At 38.2% G+C, this 24131-nt stretch overlaps 1 long non-coding RNA gene across 2 annotated transcripts; it reads right to left on the reverse strand.

Annotated features, from left to right (window-relative positions):
• Nucleotides 1–1526: 1526 nt before the first annotated feature.
• LOC116854531 lies at nt 1527–22487 on the reverse strand. Of its 2 annotated transcripts, none has more exons than XR_004380181.1 (3): nt 22333–22487; nt 16279–16366; nt 1527–1676 (listed from the first exon to the last, which is right to left on the reverse strand). It is a non-coding gene; the product is annotated as an uncharacterized LOC116854531 (long non-coding RNA). The 2 variants fall into 2 exon arrangements; XR_004380182.1 differs by lacking the exon at nt 22333–22487 and adding an exon at nt 16950–16987.
• Nucleotides 22488–24131: the final 1644 nt, after the last annotated feature.

Consider the following 24131-nt stretch of genomic DNA (forward strand, 5'->3'; position numbering starts at 1 on the left):
GTAACATTTATGGGAATTGTTTCATTTATAGAATGAAATGGTGAAGCAAAAGACTGTTATCTTAAATCAAGAGGAAGGATTCTCCGTGCCCATAATTTCATACTCAGGTTTCATGTTCTTTCATAATCAACTGAAACACAAATGATGATTTTGTCACCTGTGTACAAGCAGAGCTGAGAAAGATTAATATGCAATTATGTTCTCCCTGTAAGTATATGTAACTTGTGGACTCTTGATGAACTCTTTTCTGACTTTAAAGTTTTTGTAATAAACCATAAAGCCTTGCCCATGAAACAAAATATAGAATCACCAACAGTAGAACTGTGTACTTTCTACCCTGTATTTGATGACTCAGTCCTTGCTCAGTGTGCCTAAAATATCTCAAAAGGTATGATAAAGCAACACTCTCCCTCTCCTCCCAACTGTACCTGGTCCAGCCCCCAAGAAGCTAAGGTAGTCACTAGAACCATCTGAACTCAACTCAGGAAAGTTAGATTGGAATTAACAGATCTTGAATACCAGCAATGTGGGGACTGTGAAACGTTGGTGTTAGTTTTGATAAGTCTAGGTCCTCATCAGGTAGCTTTAGAAGCTAATTGGCCTATGTAGGATTGTAGTTGATTATTGTATATTTCAAACCAAAAATCAAGTCCTACATTTAACATGTGGTTTTAGAAATGGGACAAAAGCTATGTAATCCAGGCTGCCCCAGAATATCTTATTTGAATGATCATGATAGATATACATATGAAATGTAATAACCACAATAGAAATTTAGTTTTTTGCCATACTTTGAAGTTTGTAAATTGCCTTCACATACATTAGTATCTTCCGCATTACCCAGTAAGCATCTCAAGAGCAGAGATTTTCATTCATTCATGTTGTAACCTTCAGGCCTCACACATTCTGTGGGTGCTCTCTCATAGTTTTGAGGCCACTAATTACAGCAAGAGAGCCCTCTTCCTCACAGGTCTGGGTCTTGACTCCACAATCTCTACTGTTAACTTCTAAATTTAATAATCCCGGTGTTTTCTCTTTTATCCCATCCATAGAGGTGAACCTAGGTCCTGCAATTACCTTCTCTGTGAATCACTAGTCCTACCTATTTAAATGTTCAGTTCCCTAATGGACAATTCTTCAAATTAAACCTTGTTATATTAACTGGTGTGGTTTTTCTTTCTTGCCTGGATCCTGACTAGTAGAGGAAAGGGGATTGAAACAATGCCTGAAAGACTGGATAAGTGCCCTGACTGAGTTCATCATGTTGAAAGCTTACCCAGAGAGGATTCATGGGTGGCTCAGCAGGTTAAGCACCTGCCTTTGGCTCAGATCATGACCTCAGGGTTCTGGGTTCTAGCCCCATGGCTCCTGTTCTCTCCCTCTCTCAAATAAATAGGTAAAATCTTAAAAAAAAAAAAAAAAAGAAAGAAAGCTTACCTACATACTTAATATCCAGAACTTTGTACACAAATGCGTTTTTTTTCTTTTAATAAACTCTTCCACTGGGGTCTTGCTGGTATTAGCTTCCACTTCCACTGCTCCTGCTGGTGAATGCACGACAGCTTCTTATAATACTCACCAGGAATTTTCTGATGCTGGCTAATTTCCTTGGAAATAGTTGCCTTTGGCTTCAGTTTTTCCCACCTTATTTTGCAGTGTTTTTGTTCTTGTGGTTGCTAGGAGAAAGAGAAATACATGAAGAATTAAGACAAACTTATTTCTTTCAGTCTATTCCCTTGGTGGAAAGGAAAAGACGTATATAAAACGGAGTCCAAGTCTGGTTATCAACTGCATTGTAGGATAAATGATCAGGTGAATCGGTCTTTAGCTTCTTAGTTTTATTGGATATACTGAAGAAACTTAGGTCTCTTTGTGTTGACGTGGAACAATAATGTCCAACATTGGGGACTCTTTTTAAAGAAAGTATTTCAGAAATTCTGAAAAAATTCTTTCTGATGAGTCCATTTCTAAAGCTAGCTGACTTCATTTGTTTTGACCTAAAAACAGGCAACTATTGTAGAGACTAAAGTATTGCACACCCTGTCTTTAAGAACCCAGTCTGGTTGCCATTTAACTCATATTTATTGAATAATTCCTAAATCCCACCCATCGGCAATTTCCTTGCCAAACCTGTGACCAGATGGAAAGACAGTGTGGTCATTGTTATAGTCCTTCCTTCAATATTCCTTCTTTTTTTTTTAAAAAAAAGATTTTATTTATTTATTGACAGATAGAGATCACAAGTAGGCAGAGAGGCAGGCAGAGCGAGAGAGAGGAGGAAGCAGGCTCCCTGTTGAGCAGAGAGCCCGATGTGGAGCTCCATCCCAGGACCCTCGGATCATGACCCGAGCTGAAGGCAGAGGCTTTAACCCACTAAGCCACCCAAGTGTCCCTCAATATTCCTTCTTTGACCATTACAAGCAATCATTCTTTTTGGCAAGATATTCCTTTTTACTGGCATTTTCAAATAAAGTCTTAAAATACCTTCAAATCACAACCTTCTAAAAAGAGAATAAACCTCTGGAAATCACATAAGTCTTTCATACCTCCAGTTCCAAGTCTAGCACTCTCTTACTTTCATCCATAAGCTTTTCGATCACCTGCGGGGTGCCAGGCCCTGTGTCCCTGTCCCGAGCACTGGAAAGAGAGACAACCCAGATTGAGAGGCTGCAGTGGAGGACATCACAGCTTCTTCTTCTTCTTTTTTTTTTTTTAAAGATTTTATTTATTTATTTGAGAGAGAGACAGTGAGAGAGAGCATGAGCGAGGAGAAGGTCAGAGAGAGAAGCAGACTCCCCGTGGAGCTGGTAGCCCCATGCCGGACTCAATCCCAGGACTCCAGAATCATGACCTGAGCCGAAGGCAGTCATACAACCAACTGAGCCACCCAGGTGTCCCGACATCACAGCTTCTTAAGATGGATATATATGTATAAAACAGATGGGATATGGTGACTAACAAAAAAGGGAAACAAATAGAGAGCAATGAAAGTTCAGAGAAGGACAGGAAGAGGTGACATTTGGATTTAATTTGATGCCGTGTGTTTCATCATGCAGCCAAGTGGTTGGCATGTTCACAGCAGGAGGATGGAGTATACCTAGATTAGTTAAGACTTGAATAAGATCTACCCACTAAATAGGAACCAAAACTTAGGGAAATGAACCTAGCTGTAGGTTCTTTTTTTTTTTTTTTTCTTTAAGGATTTTATTTATTTGTCAGAAAGAGAGAGAGAGAGAGCACAAGTGGGGGGAGCAGCAGGCAGGGGGAGAAGCAGACTCCTTGCTGAACAAGGAGCTGGACACAGATCTCCATCCCAAGACCCTGGAACCATGACCTTAGCCAAAGTCATCTGATACGCTTAACCGATTGAGTCACACAGGCATCTCTGTAGGTTCTTTTTCTTAAAGTGTGATTCAGTAGTAAGTCCATCAGAATTATCTGGATGCTTCTAAAAATCTAGATTCCTAAGATCAATTCCCAGGATTTCTGATTTATTAGCAAGCAAAAGAGTGCAAAAATCTATTTAACGTACACGGCAGCTGATGAATATGAATGTCTAAATCTGAGAATCCTGATGCAGGAACTTGATGTCAGGCAACAGGTGGTAGTGTCAAGGAGTTGCTGAAGTTAGGATCATCCTCTATGGCAGGCGGACAAACAGAGCACAGCATAGTGTCAGGAAACCCGGGAGCAGACAAGATGCAGGTCCAGACAGGCCTGCAACAAGGCATTCTGTCCCCTTTTATATGGCCCAAGTTATTTGGGATTTAGAATTTAGGACCCTATGGTAGGTGAGCATATGGGGAGAAAATCAACTGGAAAACACCAAGGAGAGCCCACAGACTTGGGCATGGGAACACATAGACAGGATTTAGTTCCTGGAAATGGGGGACAAGGTAAGAAAGACCAAGGCCGAATTACTAGAAGCACAACCAGAAGCGCATTTCATTTAGTAAGCTTTAAATTCTGGGTTCATGACCAAAAACACTTAAAGTGTTTTATGATATGGGCTCTTGAGTCCCACACTGAACCTGTGAAAATCAGAATCTCTTGGCATGGAGCCCAGAAATATGCCTTTTAATAGCAGCTCTTCTAGGTCATTCTGCTATTATTCAGGTTGGAGGAGGACTAAACAAAAACTCCTCAAGCTTCTCTTCTTTCACCACAACCATCACAGCTACCCCCACCAAACAAAGGTCATGGCTGAGCTATCGTTGGACCCTAGGGGTCAATGCTGAGAAGGAAAGAATTCGTGAATTGGTTGGCCGACACAGTGAGTTCATGGTGGAGAAAATGTGTTGAAAGTTCTGTGGGTTTTGCAGCCAATAAGAGATTTCCAGCACAGAAAGTCATCCAAGTTTGATGTGTAACAACATTTATGATAGTTCTTTGGGACATTAATACTTAAAACAGTTTAAAAAAATCCCTTTTGTCTATTCTCTTGCTCCATCTCAACAAAGATCATTTTCAGGTATCACTGAGCCTTCTCCCTGTTTGAGATTTTTTTCATAGAGTGACAATAGACAAAGAACAGTGTTGAAAAGGGTGTTAAATTAAATGGCACTGGCATTAGAATATTTGTTTGTTCCATGGCTTCACACCACATGCTATTTTTTAAGTGAATTTTACCTTTAATTTTAGTTTTAATTTTTATCTTTACCTGAGACACAAATGGCATTGATCAATCACCCAGAAGCGAAGGATGAGCTAGAAAGGAGGTAGTCTCGCTAAGCTTCATAGCAGATAAACCTCTCTTCGTAAGGAAAAGAGCAGTAAAATCACAAGACAATCTGTTTCAAAAATCAGTAAATTTATGCTAAATGGTGTCCAATTCCATGAGGTGCCACCCAGTTGAAATGGAGCCAGGCCACCTGATTCCTTCTTCTACTGGTAAAGACTGTGTCACAGAAACCAGCTGCCATGGATGTTGTTCAGAACGCTGTCCCTGAAAAGAACTCTGGGCCATCTGTGCTTGCGGTTCTATTAATAGATTGTTCTCCAAACCATAGACCTTCATCCAGTAACCTCACATCAAGACTCTTTCAAATATGAGATTTGGAGAACATCACTGATGGGCATTTCTTGTGATCCACTGGGAGGGCATTTTTCAAAGTGATGCTTTGAAAGAAAGAGGTGACCAGCGTGTGATGGGAACCCAACAAGATGGTGAACTTGCTGAGTACAGAAGCCTGTCTTTGCACCTCTATCCTCCCAGGGTCGCACCATGCCTGACCAAACAGCTTGTGTTGAATTGTACTGAAGCACCTTGGAAGTGCCAAGTATAGTGCAAGAAATTTTACAAGGTTGTTTCATAAGGAGAAAAAAAGTAGTTTTTATTGTCCTAATGAAAGATGAGAAATCTTAGGTTCATCTGCTTAGAAACTTACTCAAGTTGATACAAGTTGATACAAATAGTGGCAAATCCAGGATGTACATATAGCTGCTGACTTCACTTCTCTATTTGGCAGTTTTCAGCATTTTATGATTTTCTTTATCTTTTTCTTTCTTCCCTGTTTTGTTTTTTGTCTTTATTTTGGTAATACTCTAGAAGTGCAGTTGTCATTGTGATTTGTTTCTCCTAGGCCAAGCTTTGACACACATTCTCCGTGACTCTTGAGAGAAAGGTGAAATGACTAACACAATGAGACTGAAGTAGCAATGAGATAACTTTCTAAATTTATTTTTAGGAAATAAAGAGGCTTAAAACATGTGTAAATAATAACAGAGGATATGAGACACCAGATAAAGTCAAACCAGGCCAAAAAATATATTTCATAAACTTAGAAGAAATTGTGAGATACACTGAAGGAAAGAATATTTATTACATTTAAGTATTTCCTTAAGACTTTTGCTAATGCCATTATTTTCTTTTTAAGACTCTAGTTAGTGGCTTCCAGAAACATTGAAAGTGTATCTAAAGACATTGAGGTGAAAAGTGGAAGGAACATCACCAGATGTAACGTGCTGCTGAGGAAAGAAGTATAAGTAAGCCAAGGTTGCCCCTGACCACATGTCCCTTATGCTACTGGTCCACCATGGCTCCAATCTTAAGAACAGTATCAGAGGTGCCTGGGTGGCTCAGTCCATTGAGCTGCTAACTCTTGATTTCAGCTCAAGTCAGGACCTCATGGCTGTGGGATTGAGCCCCTTGTCAGGCTCCCTGCTCAATGCAGAGTCTGCTTGAGAGTCTCTGGCTCTCCTTCTGCCTCTCCCCCTGCTCACATGATCTCTCTATCTCAAATAAATAAATAAATTTTTTAAAAGAACAGCATCAACTATGAGACTTGATTAATGTAGGTAGAATTTATGAAGATGGAATTAATGAAGTTTTATATATATATATATATATATATATATATATATATATATATAAAAAATGGAAACCAGAGTTGAAAATCTAAGCAGACAAAACCATTTAAGCCACATAAAATTAAATCTAGCTTACTTCAAGAATGTCAGCTAAACTCAACTTGGATTATTTCTTGTGAATGCCTCTACTACTCATAAATGAAACAAGTCATCATTCTAAATTGGCAAAGATAATCACTTTTAACCACTCCCTTGCCATCTGGACACTGGCATTGTAATCACCACTCACTGTAAAGGTGAAACAATGTGTCCATTTTCACTTCAAAAGCCATCCCCTGACATCATGTCTCTGAACTTCACACCAGACTGGGTGTGAAGACTCCCTGTGTGATTTTTTTTTCCTCACTCAGTAAAATACGCATATCTAGTAAAGTTTTCTGAATTTTCTTTTGCCTATATATAATGTGTGTGTGTGTGTGTGTGTGTGTGTATATATATATATATAAAATAATAAAATATTATCATACATTATAACATAATATATATTTATAATACTAGTATATAATTATATATTTATATATAACACATAACAATACTTTCAAGAACAGGAGAAGTAAGAGAGGAGATTATTAAAATATGCTTAAAAAAATCTGACACAGAAGTTGGGATATAAATTAAGTGAACAAAGAGTCTAAGAAACACAATTCATTCAGTTATGCATTCATCTCCCAGACAGTGATAAGCATTAGAGACAAAATGAGGTTCAGTATCTTTTCAACCTTAGATATGTTTTTGGCTCGGTGAAGAAGATGTAAGTATTCAACATGCCTTATGTTGGGAGAAGAATTAGAAAAGACTCCTAACAATGGGTAAATGAATATGTAAAATTGGAACTTTGACAAATGAGAATCCTTGAAGTACATTTTGAAGACTAAACACACACATAGAGAAATAGACAAAAAGGAGAAACTAGGAAATATGGAGAAAATAAAGAATTTAAAGTTTATTTTAAAACAAGATAAGAGTGATCAAGTTGTTCCTGGGGCTAAATTTTGGTTTAGGACCTGTACCTTACCACTGCAACACAAGATGAACTGTGGCTCACTGAGGAAAACCTTTCCATGGTATTCTAGAAGCAATTTAGAACCTCGCTCCATGCTAGTGTGGTCAGTAAAAGACGACTTTTTAGTTTTGCTTTGTTTTTATTTGTCAATATTAAAATTGAGAACAGTAATTGATGAACATGCTTCTAATTCCTTTCTTGTGTAGAAATATTGTGTAGAAGAGAAAGACCTTCCAAAAATGGCAAAGAGACCCTGGAAAGACAGCATTCCAAAGTAACAGCCAAGAGGAGAATAATGTCCTCAGACGTTAAAAGAATTAAGAAATAGCAGAGGAAATTTTCACTTAACATCAAAAAGGAGACATTGTATCAGTAATGTGGAGGGTAGAGGAAAGAGGGAAAATGTCTCCAAATCATCTGGGTGGTGTTACAACACCACACCACACACACACACACACGTGCGCGTGCACACACACACCACTCAGGCATCAAGAATCTGATGTGTTCACGATAATGACATCTCCTGGGATTGAGAATCAGGGCCCTGACAAGCCACTCTTGTAATTAAGGAGAAGTGTGTGTCTGTATATAGACATTAAAAGATCATTAAAAGAGTGCAAGTAACAGAAAAATTAAGGCAAATGGACATGCCAGGATTGCGGGAGCGGGGCGGGGGCGGGGTGGTGGTCAGGCTAGGATTACCTTTTGCCCTAGTGAAGTGTCAACATCAAAGCAGTTGAGTTTCTAGAGGAATGTCACTCTGTCTGCTTCCAGGACTTGTCAGTGGGCTGTAGGTAGTAAGGAAATTTAATAATTTTTCCTCTGTGTTTGTTTTCCATATCAGGGGTTAATTTTTATTTACTGTTGGAAACCATAAACCAGAGGAAAATTTTTGTTTTAGCATGTTGTTAGGAAAAGGAAATTCAACCAAGTAAATTGAAGATCTAATTGGCTCTCTTAAGCAACTTGTGGATCAGCACCATTCCATCTAGCAAATAGAGAGATTCTCCAAGGAGTCCTAGGAAATGGAAGGTTTTTATTGGAAGAAAGTTGGAGCAAGAATTTATTAGCAAAACAAAAGAAAGGATGGTTTCAGGCCAGGACATCTTTTGTCCAGGAAGGAAAGGCAGAGTTTTTACCATGAAGATGACCTCAGTAGTGCTGATAAGAAAATTCAGATTGACTCTTAAAAGGCTACAATTCCTGGAATAGGATGAAACAGTAATTAAGCCCGAGTTTGTTGTCAGTGGGGACAGATGAGGCCAATTTGGGCTTATTTGTTCTCGTTTATCAATGTCTGTACTATGGGCTTATTTCTTTACCATCTGAAATATTCCAAATGTTCGTCTTTCATTAGATCCTCTTTCTTCAAGTAAAAACCAGTTGAGTGTTAATACTTTATATCAGGAAAAAGAAAAACACACCACATTTTTAATGAACAGCATACTCATCTTTGGTTTCTGCTGAAATCACCTGCATGCGTTTTTTTCCAACTGCCAACATTGCTTCAAGTTTTAGTTCCCCAACTACTGTTTTTGTTTGTTTGTTCGTTTGTTTGTTTTTGTCCCTTGAAGTAATCCTCTGGGGAGAATGGGCAGTTTCAAGTTTAAGGCTTTTGCGGATCCTTTGATAACACATGATGATGAGAGAACCTTGCCTCCAGCTCGCTTCTGAGCTCCTGGCCTCCCCAGATTTGCACAAACACAACCTTCAGTGACCTTTGGGATTGTGAAAGTGCATGAATCATCCCGGTAAGGAAACTGGACTGAGGCAGCTGGTTTTCAGAGCCTTCACTCTTTTTCGGCTCACACTTAAGCAGTGAAACTACCTATAGATCCAGATACTTTACCAACTCAGGTAAAACATTCCTGCCTTTAGCAACTAGAGTAAGCATATGATTTAAAACTCTATGCAGCTCACCAAGGTCAAGAGGTTGACTTATTTGAAATTGCTTGTAGAAAAAAAATTCAGTTTCCAAAATCTATTGTAACTTTGCCACTCAAAATGAAGATTCATATGATATATTGCACTCCTATACAGACAAATACTTCAAGATGGCCATTTCATAATTACTTCTTTGGCCTCCATCATTAATTATAGATGTCCTTTCCTAGATCTCATTTGTCCATTACACTAGCCCGCAAAGACCGGGATTTCCTGACTCTCCATGAAAAATGACTGAATTAATTTGAATCATATTGAAGTTGGGAAAATAGTTGGGCTTTAGGTTAATGAAGATGATGTTTCTGAAAAAAAAAAATTGAGGAAAATGCATCTGTTACTGAAGTGTATTTTATCCCATATCAAGTAACAATATTATTTTCATAAATAAGAGGAGCAGCCTAGAAGTTTTTCCAAATTATTGATACAGTAACTGATATAAGAAATAAGACGAATACAGATGTGGAAATGTTGGGGTTTGGAGCAAATGGTCAAGAAAGAATTCTCTAGTCGTCTTTGGTGCAAAAAGGTGGTTTTATTAAAGCACAGAGACAGGACCTATGGGCAGAAAGAGCTGCAGTGGGGTTGTGATGGGTGAGTGATTATATACCTTCAAGTTGGGAGGGGGTTAGAGACAACACAACCCTCCAAGGTATTTTAGAAACAAGGTTTCCAGGACCCTGAGGGGGTTAACTATTTTTAGGAAAAGGTCTTTTATTACTGTTAAGTAAAACCTCAGTCATAAGACCCTTCAGATGTATATCAGTGGGCGAGGTGTTTGGTGGATGATTACCCACATATATCTTGAGGAGGGGTAGAGATAAAACCAGTTTCCAAAGGAATTTCTGTATGTTTAAAGTAGACTCCCAGGATCCTGGGGTGCGGGGTTAGGACAATGTTAAGCCAAGACTGTCTTTTGCCCTTAGCAAAGTGTCAATGATGAGATAGCTGAGCTCCCAGAGGAAGGTCACTCTGCCTATTTCAAGGACTTGTCAATGAGCTGTAAATAGTAAGGAAATTTAATTTTTTTTCTTTCGCCTTTGTTCCCCACATCAAATACTTTAAAGGGCCAGTTCAGAAATTTTCTATCATTTTCCCTGTATATAAATAGCAACCCTCAAGTTCCTACTCTAGTATCATTTTTGTGAGGTCAGAACGACCTCCCCATGTGGAGGGAGCTCTCTCCCCTGAGCCTTATTGGATGCATCTGTTAAAAAGAAACAGGCCCCAAATGGAGTCACTCATGCTAAGCGCTACAAAGACTTATGCCTAATCTAATTGCAATTTCAGCCTCTGCTAGGAGTGGAATTTTAAACCAATCAGTCTTGAATTTCCTCATCAGCCCTTAGTGAAGTAATGGGCCTGATGAGTCCTCCTGTCCTTCTCCCTAAGGGAAGGTGACCCTGCCTGAAACTATCCTTTCTGTCTCTTTTTTCCCCCAATAACCTCTTCGACCCATTTTCCATCCACCTAAAGACCCTTCATTTGTACAACTCCCTTGGAGCTCCGTCCTATTTGTTAGAATGGGATGTTGTTGCCTAGTTTATGAATCTTTGAATAAAGCCAATTAGATCTTTACATTTACTCAGCTGCATCTTGTTTTTTAAAATCTCTAGGCCAATCTTGTTACATTTAGTTTGTAGAATGACAAATTTAGGATCCATGTCAGTAGCAAATGCGGACTCCTAAATCCTGGAGGATGATAGTTGTGCTGGACTTATCGGTTTACTAGTACTAGTATAAGAGCTGGGGAGGGTAGGTGTACAGGCCACTTTTAGGCAACAGACATGAGCAATGTAAGCCTGGAAAGTAAAAAGGCCCACAGTGACCACTGGGGCTGAATGCAAACAAGCTCATTAGGCAACCACCTCCAAATATCCATAAACCCTAGCTGACCAATGGACCACTTACCAGCATGCACAGGTACCAAAAAAGGAAAATTCCATATGTTCTCATACCTCCTCACCTCCCTCACTTAACAACAGCCCCCTGCCACCCTCCCACCCCATCAGTGCCTTCTGGCAGACAGTCTCTCCTTTGCTGCCCTGTCCACTGCTCCCTTGCAGTGTAGTCAATAAATTTCCATCTCCTTTGCTCTGTCTTGGTGAATCCTTTCCCTGCCCATGCTGCTGGCCTCCACCTGATCTGGTCATCCTATGGTAGTGTATTAAATTTGTGACTTACCATTAGATAAGGTATATCTATATAAAATAAAATATAAAAATACAAAGGCATTTTTTTTTTGCAAAACCCCCATTAATGATGAAGTTGAAGTTAAAAAAATGCTAAATTTAGAAAATTATTCTAATGGATCATTTGCTGAATAAAGTATGAAGAATTTTATGAGTGTTTTTTGTCAGTGTTCAAATAGGGGAATGGTCCTATGCCTGAGGAAAATGCCATTGAGAAGTTTCTTAAAAGCTTCCTGTGTTGCCTCTCCCTTAGACTTCTTAGAACCCTCATGATAACAAGATGTACTCTCCACTACCATCGTTAGAGTTAATAGAACTTTGTGCTGGGATTGATTTGACACGTACATTCTAAATTGCCCTAAGTTTTTGTTATGTTAGTGGAAAAAAGAAATGAAAGTCTTCATAGAACCTTGGAGACTATAGAGTAAAATTCAAAAGATTACTTCACTCAGTGGAATATAAATTATATTTTCCCTGAGCTCATCCTTGCTCAAGACATGTTGTATATATGTGATGTCAGTATTCATGAGACAGGCAGCTAGTAACTTCTGCATGAGTTGTTTGCATCAAGTACAATGACAAGTGAAATTTCAGTGTCTTTTTTGTTAAAAAGCTAAAGCACAGGGTGCACTTGGGTGACTCAGGTGGTTGGGCTGTGGACACTTGGCTTCAGCTCAGGTCATGATCTGAGGGTCCTGAGATAAAGTTATGTGGGGCTCCATGCCTGGGCAGGGAGTCTGCTTCAGGATTCTCTCTCCTTCTGCTCCTGTGACCTCATCTAAAACACATAAATAAATCAAAAAAAAAAAAAAAAAAAAAAGCTGATTCCCAGGCAATCAGGCAATAAATCAAGAAAATCACTGCATTGTCATCATCAGATCAAACTGTTCATGTGCGCGTGGAACAAATTCTTTCATTATTCTGAATATTTTACAAACATTTAATTCTGGCTAGCAAAAAAACCTGAATATGTTCAACTTAGTCTGTTATTCTTGATTCGTTTGTTCTGACCAAGTTTAGAAAACCAGAAAAGCAATTTGCCATCACACTTCAAATAGCCCACAGTATTCATTTCTCCAACAAAATCTCCCAAATCACTGTTAAAACTATATTCAACAGAAACAGACAAAATTATTCAAAGAAACAATCGGCAAACCTATGATATAAGAAACTTTTCTTTATTCTTAGATACTTCTTTATTAAGTGAATTGCTCTGTTTGGGAAGTATTGGTCTAGACTCTAAGTCCATTTAGAAAGGAGCTTGGGATTTTACCTCCATGAATGGACTGATTAGACATTAGATAATGCAATGGAAATTATTATTACCAAGATTTCTGAAAACAGTAAATATAACTGTGTAAGGATTTCCAGCTTCGTAAAGGAGGAAAGGATACTGCAGTTGTGGGAAGAAGAAACTCCACTCTCTATCTTTCTAGCATCTAAAAAATATATGCAGTAAGAAATAATGGTGAACAAAGGAAGTAAAAGGATTCCTTCAATATATTGCTTGTTAAGAAACCAACTTTTAGAGTTGATAAACTTGTTTAAGACTTTCCTGTGTATTATGTTAAGACATCTCAGAAAAGAAAATGATAAATCCTAATTCAGCTGAGTTAATAAACATCAAATTTACAAGTCGCTCCTGTGGGAAACTTGAGTAGTCACAGCTCCAAAGTTTGTCCAAACAGAAGGACAGAATATATGCAAGACAGCATGGCCAAAAAAGTTCTCTCTAGGAAACAAAGCTGAAGAGGAGAAAATGGAATTTCCAAAGAGGCATCTGATTAAATGAAAAGAGCCAGGACAGATAGAAGCACACAGGATACATAATAGTTATTTTGATCCCGTGAATATTGGCCGCAGAGAGAAAAGGGCTTTACATTGTTATACTTACTCCTATCCAACAACGTCTAAAGGTTTCTAGGTCACCATGTACCCAGTTTTATCAAAGTCACTTTCAGATGTCACATAACTATATAATTTGTCTTTTGGCTGAAGTTAATCAAATAAACTAGGAGGTCTTTGAGGACCAGGTTGACTGTGACCTGGATGTATTCATTCTCCATTGCTTGTTCAATGAGGGAACTATTCAGTCCTGGGCAGTCTTAAAAATAACAGAAGGGACATTTTTGCCAGAACCTATACATTAGTTCGGGGTGGGAGGGAATAACCATTTTCAGATGGTTTTTCTTTCCAACAATCAATTACACTCATTACGTTTTGATGTTAGACTTTCAACCTGGCCAACATTTATAGGAATGAGAAAAGAAAAGCTACAGTGACTGGTCACAAACCCCACTGACTGAGAAGAAAGAATAATCTATAAAAATATGGTGAAATTCACACATCTATATTAGGCTATTAGGGATATCCAACTCTGACCTGGAGAATCAAAGATAAATTGTCCTGAGTGTCAAGATTTATGGGAAAGCCCCCCCCCACCATCAGAATACAAGAAATGATGATACCTGGAAAAACTATTCCCTGCAATATTTAACAAAAAAAAAAAAAATAGATGAACGACTTAAAAAACAATTTCTTCCTTTTTTAAGTGTCATCTGTGCATTATTATTGATTCCCTCAAACTACTGAGTTTAAGATGAGTAACATTTAGATTAAATTACATGAACCATAATATATTTGATTATAATTATCCACTCATTTATCTTGGTTTGTGCTTAATCTCCTAAGACTTCACTTATGCAGGATCAGAAATGTTTAATCATTTGTGAATAAATTGTGGTTTTGGTTTTTTAAACTTTTCTCAAATCCATACATGCACATACTGAGTCAAAGAGCCCTCAAAATTATTCAAGCACATATTTTAAAGAGTCAAATAGTTCTGCATGGCTTACCAAGAAAACGGCTCCCTTACCCCTTCACCTCCATCTCACCTTCCAGGCAACAATTTCAATCTTCTGGTTTTTGTCTCTGTAATCTATTGAGACCAGCCAACCCTAAATTTGCCGTTTTAGGAATGATTTATGAATTTGGCACTACAAAAGCAGAGTACTGACTTATTTTTCTCTATAAGTACCTGCAGGCATGCTTCTTATTTTTCCATTTTCCCAATTTTCTACATCACTGTTGTGACTGGTTAGCTCTTTAGTACCAAGCCATGAAGTATACTATGGTGACTTGAAATTTTTTCTCCCTGGAATCTTCTACTATTTTTGGTTGCTTGGTTTTCTGTGTACTTGTAATTAATTCAACTCTCATATGTCTCCTATTTGTGTAACTCTTGTGTCATTAAGTTGAAACACTTAGACATATTCTATTAATTTTATCTTTTGGAGGAAACTTTCCTGAAGCCTCCTGACCTAGTCCCATAAGAACTGCTTTCCTTCTGGGTCTGCTGCCCAGGTGTTCATCCTAAGAGCTTTTGGACCATAATCCTGGGGACTCCCTGAATGTCTCTTGTGTATTTCACGTTTCTTTTTCTTACCCTCTGGATGTACTCTTGTTCTAGTGGAACCCATCTTCCAGTAGCTTCCATATAAAGGATGAATGGACCTTGATTCACTGTTGCCTTGCTTCAAGTATTTCTATGAGAAATCAATTCCATTTCATCTCATCATTTTAAACTGTTTTCTTTTTTCCTATTAGTAATTAGAATTTCTTCTAAATGTTCTAAAATACCATAATGATATACTTCTGTGGTTTTGTTTCATTTATTTTTATAAGGCATCTCTGTGGACATTTTCAATATGGAAACTTAGGTCATTCAGGTCTGGAAATTTTTCTTGAACTATTTTTGACAATTTCTCCCTTTTTTTTTTTTATTCTCTCTTTCTAATTTCCTATTTTATGAAAGTTTGTCTTCCAGAGCTAATCCTCTAGTTGTATCCTTTTGTTCCCATTAATATATCTGCCTTTTTATATATTTTGTGGAATATTACTTTATCTTTCAAAATATTTTACTATTTGTCATCTCTACTATTATATATTTAACTCCCATAAACTCATTTTATTCTCTGACTGCTTTCTTTTTGTTTTCCTACTCTCTTCCATCATTTGTTTTTTTTCTTCAAATTATTTCAGTTTATGCTTTATTTTTATTGCTAATGACAGCTTTGAGACAGTGGTTTCCTATTGTTTATTTAGTTTTGTCTTTATCACATGGGGTTTCTTAAGCTGTCTGGGGAGACTGGGTTGTCAAGTCATACAGAAATGTAGAACAAAAAGAGCTGCTTGGTAGTTTTGCACAAGAATGGAGATTTCACTCATGAATTTCATTCAAAGATCCATGCTGTAGTGGAAAGGAAGTCTTGAGGAGAATTAGAAGTCTGTGCAAGACATCTCCCTCACAGGAGACCTGTACAGCCTCTACAGGTAAGGGCACACTAACTTTCTAAAACAGGAGAGAAGACGATGCTCCAAGTGACAAGAGTGGCTTGACAAAATTTAGGGTTTGATTATCTCAACTGCATCAGAATCTGCTCTCATTTTATCATCCCAATTTTTCAGGCATAATAGATGCCCTAACATTAACCTAAGAGACTAGGGAGAGTTGGGATTCATCTTGCATTATTATTTAACCAACTCCAGGATTAGATTTTGAACCTGGTTTTCAGAAGTCTTGATCCTATATGTCTAGGAAACAGATATTTCTTTTAGGGCAATCAAAAAACTGTGGCCTTTTACTTAGATGACCCTGAACTCAAATTTTCTTTCTCTAAGTTGGTTTCTTTTAGAAATAATCAACAAAATACTCTATTTCTTATGTTCACTAAAAAGCTTTAGGTGACAACTACATGATCAACCAACACTTACTTTCTATCAGCATTTGATTATAGATGATTCAAGGTGATGATCGCAAGGTGATGATTGAAGTAAACCTTTTACCACCAAACGCCATGACCTTGAAAGAGACATATAAACAGGTTTAGGGGAAGGTGAACTCAGGTTCCCTTCTAAGTGGTATGGTTTACAGGATAGTGAAAGTGAATAAATAGGTAATATAAGGACATAACAGCAAAGATCACAGGACTTTTGCTTCATGGTTAAAATATATGTTACATTTGTTTTAAAAACTTTTAAGGACATTCATATTTATATAAATTTACACCTGGATCTTATAGTTTTTGTATAACTGATAAAGGCAATGACTTCAGTTAATATAAGAAGTGCATTTAAATTCTGAACAAATTTTGTCAAATTTCGATGAATTTCTGTACATTCTGTTCCCAAACAAAATTTTTCTTACTAATGACCCAGAATCTTATTCTTCTGAAAATCTTCTTCTTGCTTGATTTAAACTCCGATCCTTTTTGCTTTGTTTCATTATTTCATATATTTTACCTGTCATAACCCCTGGATGGACAAACTGGCCTTCACTACCCCCTTCCCACAATATTTCCCAAAAAGATTTTGAAGACAGTTAATTATTTAGATAAATGCATCTGTAATAAAGGCCTTGAGATCTTTTAATGAGTTTGACTCACATGCTGAAATTTTGGGGGGCACCTTGGTGGCTCAGTTGGTTAAGCATCTGATTCTTGATTTTGACTCAGGTCATGATCTTGGGGTGATAAGGTTGATCTCCATGCTCAGGAGGGAGTCTGCTTGAGATTCTTTCACTTTCCCTCTGTCCCTCTTCCCTGTCTCTCTCCCTCTAAAATAAATAAATAAATCTTAAAAGCAAAAAACAAAAAACCCAAATGTTGAAATTTTCTAAATGTTGAAATTTTCTATTCTGGCCAAACAAATGTTGGGTGAGTTGGGAGATATGATCTGTATTTATAATTCTTAAATAGCTTAAAATTTCTGATTTTGGTTATTAGTTAATTAATTCTAATTAATGTTGATTTCTTTTGGGGAGAAATAAAATACAGAATTATCAGACACCAGAACAGTAATAAAATTCATTCAGTATCTATTACTGTGCTCCTCAAGTTTCCACTTGAAAGCTCCTTTAAAAGTCATGATAGATTGCTTTTTTTCTTTTTTGATAAATTCCTTTTTAATGCATCTGTGAGAAAATTAAAATTCAATTCGTTTTTAAGTTGTAAGTGACCATTAAACTATGGGTTCGGCTCTAGAGATACATATCTGGGTTTATAATTTTTCATAGCTACTGTTGTGGTCCTTATTCTTGGAGCAAGGACTTTCCTCCACTAGTCTGTTGTTCAACACTAAGGGCCTGCCCCAACTTCACCACTCCCAGAACACATATGAAAGGAAGGCAGGCAGGAAGGTATTTCCCTTTTATGCAGATTTTTCCCAGAATATGGTGAGTTTTTGCCAACATAATAGTGAACATTCATAAAGTGCTTTCAAGTTTATCAGTATATTTCCATGCACATTTTAAGTATACATTTTATCATAACTTTTTTAACAAAATAGAACACTGATTTATTAATTTATTCCTAAAATACAACTATTACATGGGCTAAAATACTTAGATTCAGTCAGTGCATTCTCTTCTCTACAGCACAGTTTCCATGGGAATGGAAATTATAATTAGGGTTATTAAGGCAACCTCGGGAAAGAACAAGGGACATGAACTGAATGATTTTCATTCCTATTGCCAACCAGCAGTGATGGTGGTGCACCCACTTCCACTGAAGCGGTGGAGTTACTGAGCCAACGTCCATGTTGGTCCATGAACAATTTTTCTCCTGGACCGTGCCTCTGTCATACCTCCTCCCAATATTCCTATTTCAAAATCAACCATCCCTCTTCCGTTATCAGAATCTTTAGCCTTATTAATATTATTGATTAGGTTGCAATCTAGTACTGTCTTTAAACTTTTACCCTGGAAGACACTTTTTCTCTTGTGATATCTGTCTATATCTGAGCTCATCCATTGTGTGTTACTTTTATTAGTGTAACTCAGTTGTGAAGGGGCTTCTCTGTGACTTCTAAGAGCACTTGCATTATAGTATCTGTGGTGGTTTGTACCCCAAGAATACATACATTTTAAACGTATTAACACATGTTTTAACAAGGACTCATTGTCTGGCACTGTACTGAGCACTTCATGGGCTCTTCCTTTCCTTCTTCCCTTTTCTTTCTTTCTTCCTTGAGAGAGAGTGGGAGAGAGTGGGGGTGGGATGGGAAGAGGCAGGAGGAGAGAGAAAGATAATCTTAAGCAGGGTACATGTTCAAAAAGGAGTCTGACACAGAACTTAATCCCACAACCCTGAGGTCATGACCTGAGCTAAAGTCATGAGTCAGATGCCCAACCGACTGAGCCACCCAGGTGTCCCTTCACATGCATTTTCTCATGACAGCCTAGGTGGCAGGCAGTTAATTTTTCTCATGAACATAGATGAGGAACCTGAAGCACAGTGAGTTAAGAAACTTCCCCAAGGTCACACAGCTGGTAAATTTAGGTGCTAACTCTTGTCTTTCTAACTCCAGGCACTGTGGTGTCATTCCTCTTTCATTCTTACATATATGTGTGTATACACACATGTGCGTGGGCGCACACACACACACACACACACGCCTTAACATAATACATCACATACATTACAGCATTTGATTCAGGAATCTTTCTCTAGAAATTTATCTAAAGGAAATTATGCAGGATAAATACAAAGATTTACTTAGAAGGATATTTGTTTTGTATTGTTTTGATTAAAAAGATGGTAATTAAGTAAATGTACAAGAAGGTTGAATAAATTGTGGTACCTTCATACAATGAAGTACTATGTATTTTAAAAGTAATAATTAATCCTACATTTATTGAACTAGGAAGATGTTCAAAATTGTGTATCAAGTGAGAAACTCAAGTTTAAATCCACATATGGAAGGGTTCCTTCCTGGTTCAGTAGGGAGAGTATGCAGCTCTTAATCTGAGAGTCATGAGTTTGAGCCTCATGTTGGGCATACAGATTGCTTTAGAAAAATTAAAAATAAATCAGTACATGGAGTAGGATCTTTTTTCTTTAGTCTCTTTTGCAACCAACTTTATTGAGATATAATTGCATCATTACATTGTATGAGTTTAAGGTGTGCAGTTATGATTTGATACACACATATATTATGAAAGGTCTACCTCAATAAGCTTAGTTTTAACACCTCAATCACCTCATATAGTTACCTTTTGCGTGTGTGTTGAGAATATGTAAGGTCTACACTCTGAGCACTATACTTTTACAGTATTGCTCACTGTACTCACCATGCTATACAGGAGGTCCCCTAAGTTTATTCATCTTATACCCATAAGTTTGTCCTCTTTAAAATCTCTCCATGTCTCCCACCCCCTCCTCCAGGCCCTGATAACCACCATTCTACCATCTACTTCTATGAACTCAACATTTTAAGAATCCACCTATAAGTGAACAAATACAAGCAGTATTTGTCTTTTTCTGACTTGTTTCACTTAGGATAATGCCTTCCAGGTGAATCCATGTTGCTGCAACTTGCAGGATTTTCTTCTTCTTCTTCTTCTTCTCCTTCTTCTTCTCCTTCTCCTTCTCCTTCTCCTCCTTCTTCTTCTCCTTCTTCTCCTTCTTCTTCTTCTTCTTCTTCTTCTTCTTCTTCTTCTTCTTCTTCTTCTTCTTCTTCTTTTTCTTCTTTTCTTCTTCTTCTTCTTCTTCTTTTTTGACTGCCAAATAATATTCTTTTGCATCTATATACCACATTTTCTTTATCCATTCATCCATCAATGGACTCTTAGGTTATTTCCATGTCTCAGCTACTGTGTGTAATGCTGCAATGAACAGTCAACATGGGAGTGCAGAAATCTCTTTGAGATAGTGATTTCATTTCCTTCAGATATATACCCAGAAGTGAGATTGCTGGATAGTATGGTAGTTCTACTTTAATTTTTTTAATAATCTCCAAAATGTTTTCCATAGTGGCTGAACCAACTCACAATCCCACCATCAGTGCACAAAATTACCCTTTTCTCCATATTCTTGCTAACACTTGTTATTTCTTATCTTTTTGATAACCATGCTAACCCAAATAACCCCCTCTTCATTTCTAATCCTGAATGGGCCCCATTGGATTCCAAAACCAGAGGATTTTACAAAGTACTCTCCCTAATTATAGGGAAGTTCTATTACATTTTATTGGAACTGCCAAAACCATTGAAAAGTACTGGAGGACATGGCTGCTAAACATGGAAGAAATTCCCACCTAAATACCCAGATACTCCACTTATATCCCTCTGCCTCTGTTGTCCCATGGGGGTTACCCTTACACAAATTTCCCTAATAAAAGGAGGTTCTCACTCCCTTTCTAATAAATCCCTGATCTAATTTTGCCCCTTGTGAGAATACATAGGCAAACCTCTACTGAGAGTTATGAAATCTCAGAATTCCTGGACACTTTATCTTTGAACAGCCCATCTCTAAACTGCAGACCCTAAAACTAGTAATCTCCCAGCTACAGCCCCCTTCTACAGACCATCCACCTTCCATGTAACTGTCCTCTAACTGCTCTGCGTCCAACTCTGTCCCTGATATTCCTTCTGCCCCTTTCTTGACCCCTAATGCTGGCAGACACCTTAGCACCTACCCTAAGAAATTGGTGGCCCCCCAGGGCTTATCTCACCTCCTGGTGATAGTCTCCCCTGTACCACTCTGATGGTCCACTGGCACAATAAAAACACACAGTCTCTTTGGCCCAATTAGATTTGGGTTTCCAAGTCCCTGCCATTCTGAAATTCCTAAATTCATTCCTAATTCATTCCTAAATTCATTCCCAAAGAGGGAGCTCTTCTCCATACTGGGCATTGCCAGTAAAATACCAGAAAGTGTACAAATCCATCTTGATGCAAATGTTGGTACCACTTGCCTCAAATACCTTCCTCTGGTTGTGGTCCCCTTGGCTCTTTGTTTCCTATTACAGGCATGGATGCATTGACACCACTCTGTATGGAACAAGCCCAATTTTTTGGCCGTCCTGGTAGAACCCACCAGTGGACACTGATGCCTCTTTCTCTTCCAGTCAGGATGGTGAACATCCTCCAATACCAACTTAAATAGAGCACGGAGGACCTACACCCTGTTATTCAAAATATGATGGAGACAGAATTATTAAGCCCACAGTCTCCCCTTTCAATAGCCCCATTTGGCTTGTATTTAATTGTACCACTAATTATGGAAACTTCAGCTATGTTCCCTTATTAAGGATCTTATTGCTGTAGAATTGATAGAAGACCTACAACTGGCCCAAGGAGTGTCCTGTGTGGTCACTGTTCTAGCTAATGTGTTCAGTTCTGTTCTCATCAAATTTCAGTTTGATTTGGAAGTACAGGCAGTGTGGCCGGGAAGCCACACCCCACAAGATCCAAGGCATAGCCTCACCTGTCAAGTTTCTGAGCACCATTTAGTCATCTAGGTGCTGAGAGATTCTCCTGGTCATCAAACATCAATTACTCACTATTGAACCACTTGTTATACTCAGATAGGGACAGCACATACTAGGTCTTTTCATGTTCTCTCCTAATGCTTTGCCCTCTATATGCAATCATCCACAATTCTGCCAGCTTCCATAGGGGTGAAGCTCAACAGTGCATTTTAGAAGCTGCCTAACTGGCATTCCAGCAAGCCTCAACTTTACTCCCACCTGGCTCTACATCCTTGGTCACACTTGACCATACCTCCTGGAAACTCTGGACCAAACATAAATCTAACTGACTTTCTATGGGGTCTTAGACTAAGTGCCCATCTCAGTGGCAGTCCAGTATATCCCTATTGAGTGCCAACTTTTGGCAGCCTGTTGGGCTCTTTTGGAAACCCAGGTCCTAATCAGCCCCCACTCATTACTACTCTGTATTCAAGTTCCTACAATGCCCTGGGCTAGACATGCCTCCCAGCAGAAGGTCAGCAAAGCCTCTAATGGAAAATGGTAAAATGGAAATTTTACCTTCAGAACAGAGCTCAAAATGACAACAAAGGTCTTTTCAAATTAGAGGAGAATGTGAATTCCACCAGACTCAGCCCCTTGCCTGAGAGCCTTGTGGAATTGGGAATGATACTCCCACTTCTTCCTCTTCTGGCTACTTGGTGAACCCCTCAGGACCAACTGCCTGAGATGGGAGTCAGTATTCTGCACTGATGGCATCATAAACAATGAACTCACTGTCCAGCAGCCTCAGGCACCTCTCTGGTAGAGAAGGGCACTGCCAGCTCAGTCCAAACGGTGGAACTTGTGGCTGTTCAACTAACCCTTAAGAAGGTGGCCTTTTGTAAAACCATATTTTCACAGACACCTTGGCTTTTGTTCATGGTCATGCAGTTTGGTCTGGCCATTCCATCTGTTTTCAGAAATACATAATTAACACACAGTCCAGACACAGATTCATATGACAGGAAAGTCATAGCCATTCATCCCTCCACTTTTTCAGGATATTTTTCAAAATGCTTTGCTGAATCTTACATCCTACTGGAGTTCCATCTAGCTGCATTATGTTAGAAAGTTTGTAAATAGCTGAAAAAAGAACCCCAAAGACTTCTTTATTTGCATCACAGCTAAAATATATAATTAGAACTCAATGATCTGATACTCCAGTGAAGCTACATGGGAAACGACGAAATCCGGATGTGTGCCTCCAACTGCTATCTTGGGAGTAAATAAGACTGTCTTCAAGATCTTGGCGGAAATCATGAAGAATAAGTACAACCCCACTAATAACTATTTACTCTCCTCAGCAGCTGCTCTTTAAAACTGGATATTTCATGTTGCCAAAAAACAACAGACATTGGAGTGGAGACAAACAATTCCATGTATACTTATTTTTCCCAGCACATAGAATTAGGGAAAATGACCCAGAAAAATAATGGAATTAGAAATTCTCATTGTTCAAGTGTTAACAAAAGTATTGTTATAATTATTTTACATATTATTGTAGAAAATTTAGAAAACAAGAATATTAACAAAATTGTCTATAATCCCACAATCACCATGCTTTCTATACTTTCCTGCTGTTCTCCTTTTATGCCTAATTTAAATCATTTTAAAAAATGTTTACTGTGTTTGCACAATATCTAGTTCCAGGAAAAAAAATGTGTATCTTTACATGCTTCTTGACATTCTTTGTTACTGTGACTAAAGCAGTGTGGTCTTCAGAGAATGGAATGCTGGAGAAATTAGGAGCTTATCTGAGGCCACTGTAGTTAGGTACCTGATCAGTGTGATAATTTATCTACATAATTCTTCATTTTCCTTCCTCTTGTTTTTACAGGAAAGAAGAGATTCATAATGCACATTCTAAATGAATTCTAATGAGAGGCAATAAATTTCTATGGCTTGAATCACCCAGGCTGTGGTACTATGTTACAGTAGCCCTAGCAAACTAATATAGCATGAGAGTTTTTAACTCTATTTCCCCAACATCTTCCATTCTGGCTTCCTGCCCTCATTAATTCTTGCCTTCCACAAATATTTACATCATATTGTGGGCCAAGTTCTAGAGACACAATGTTTAAGAGTCCGTGGCCTTTCTCTCACAGAACTGAAGGTGGTAGGAAGAGATAAGCAGCTAAATGAACAACTATTTTAAGTGTGATAGAATGAATTTGCAAGCTTCATTCATGCTGTTTTCCATCACATCTTCAGTGTCTCGCTCTTGGAATCATCCACAGTTGGCACTAAAAAAATACTTGTTGAATGAATGAAGGGGGATGCCCGGAAGAGGAGTAACCAAATTGGACTTGTGGGTCAGA

Source organism: Lontra canadensis, unplaced genomic scaffold, assembly GCF_010015895.1.
Source record: "Lontra canadensis isolate GAN:19392208 unplaced genomic scaffold, GSC_riverotter_1.0 scaffold92, whole genome shotgun sequence".
Taxonomy (NCBI): Eukaryota; Metazoa; Chordata; class Mammalia; order Carnivora; family Mustelidae; genus Lontra; species Lontra canadensis.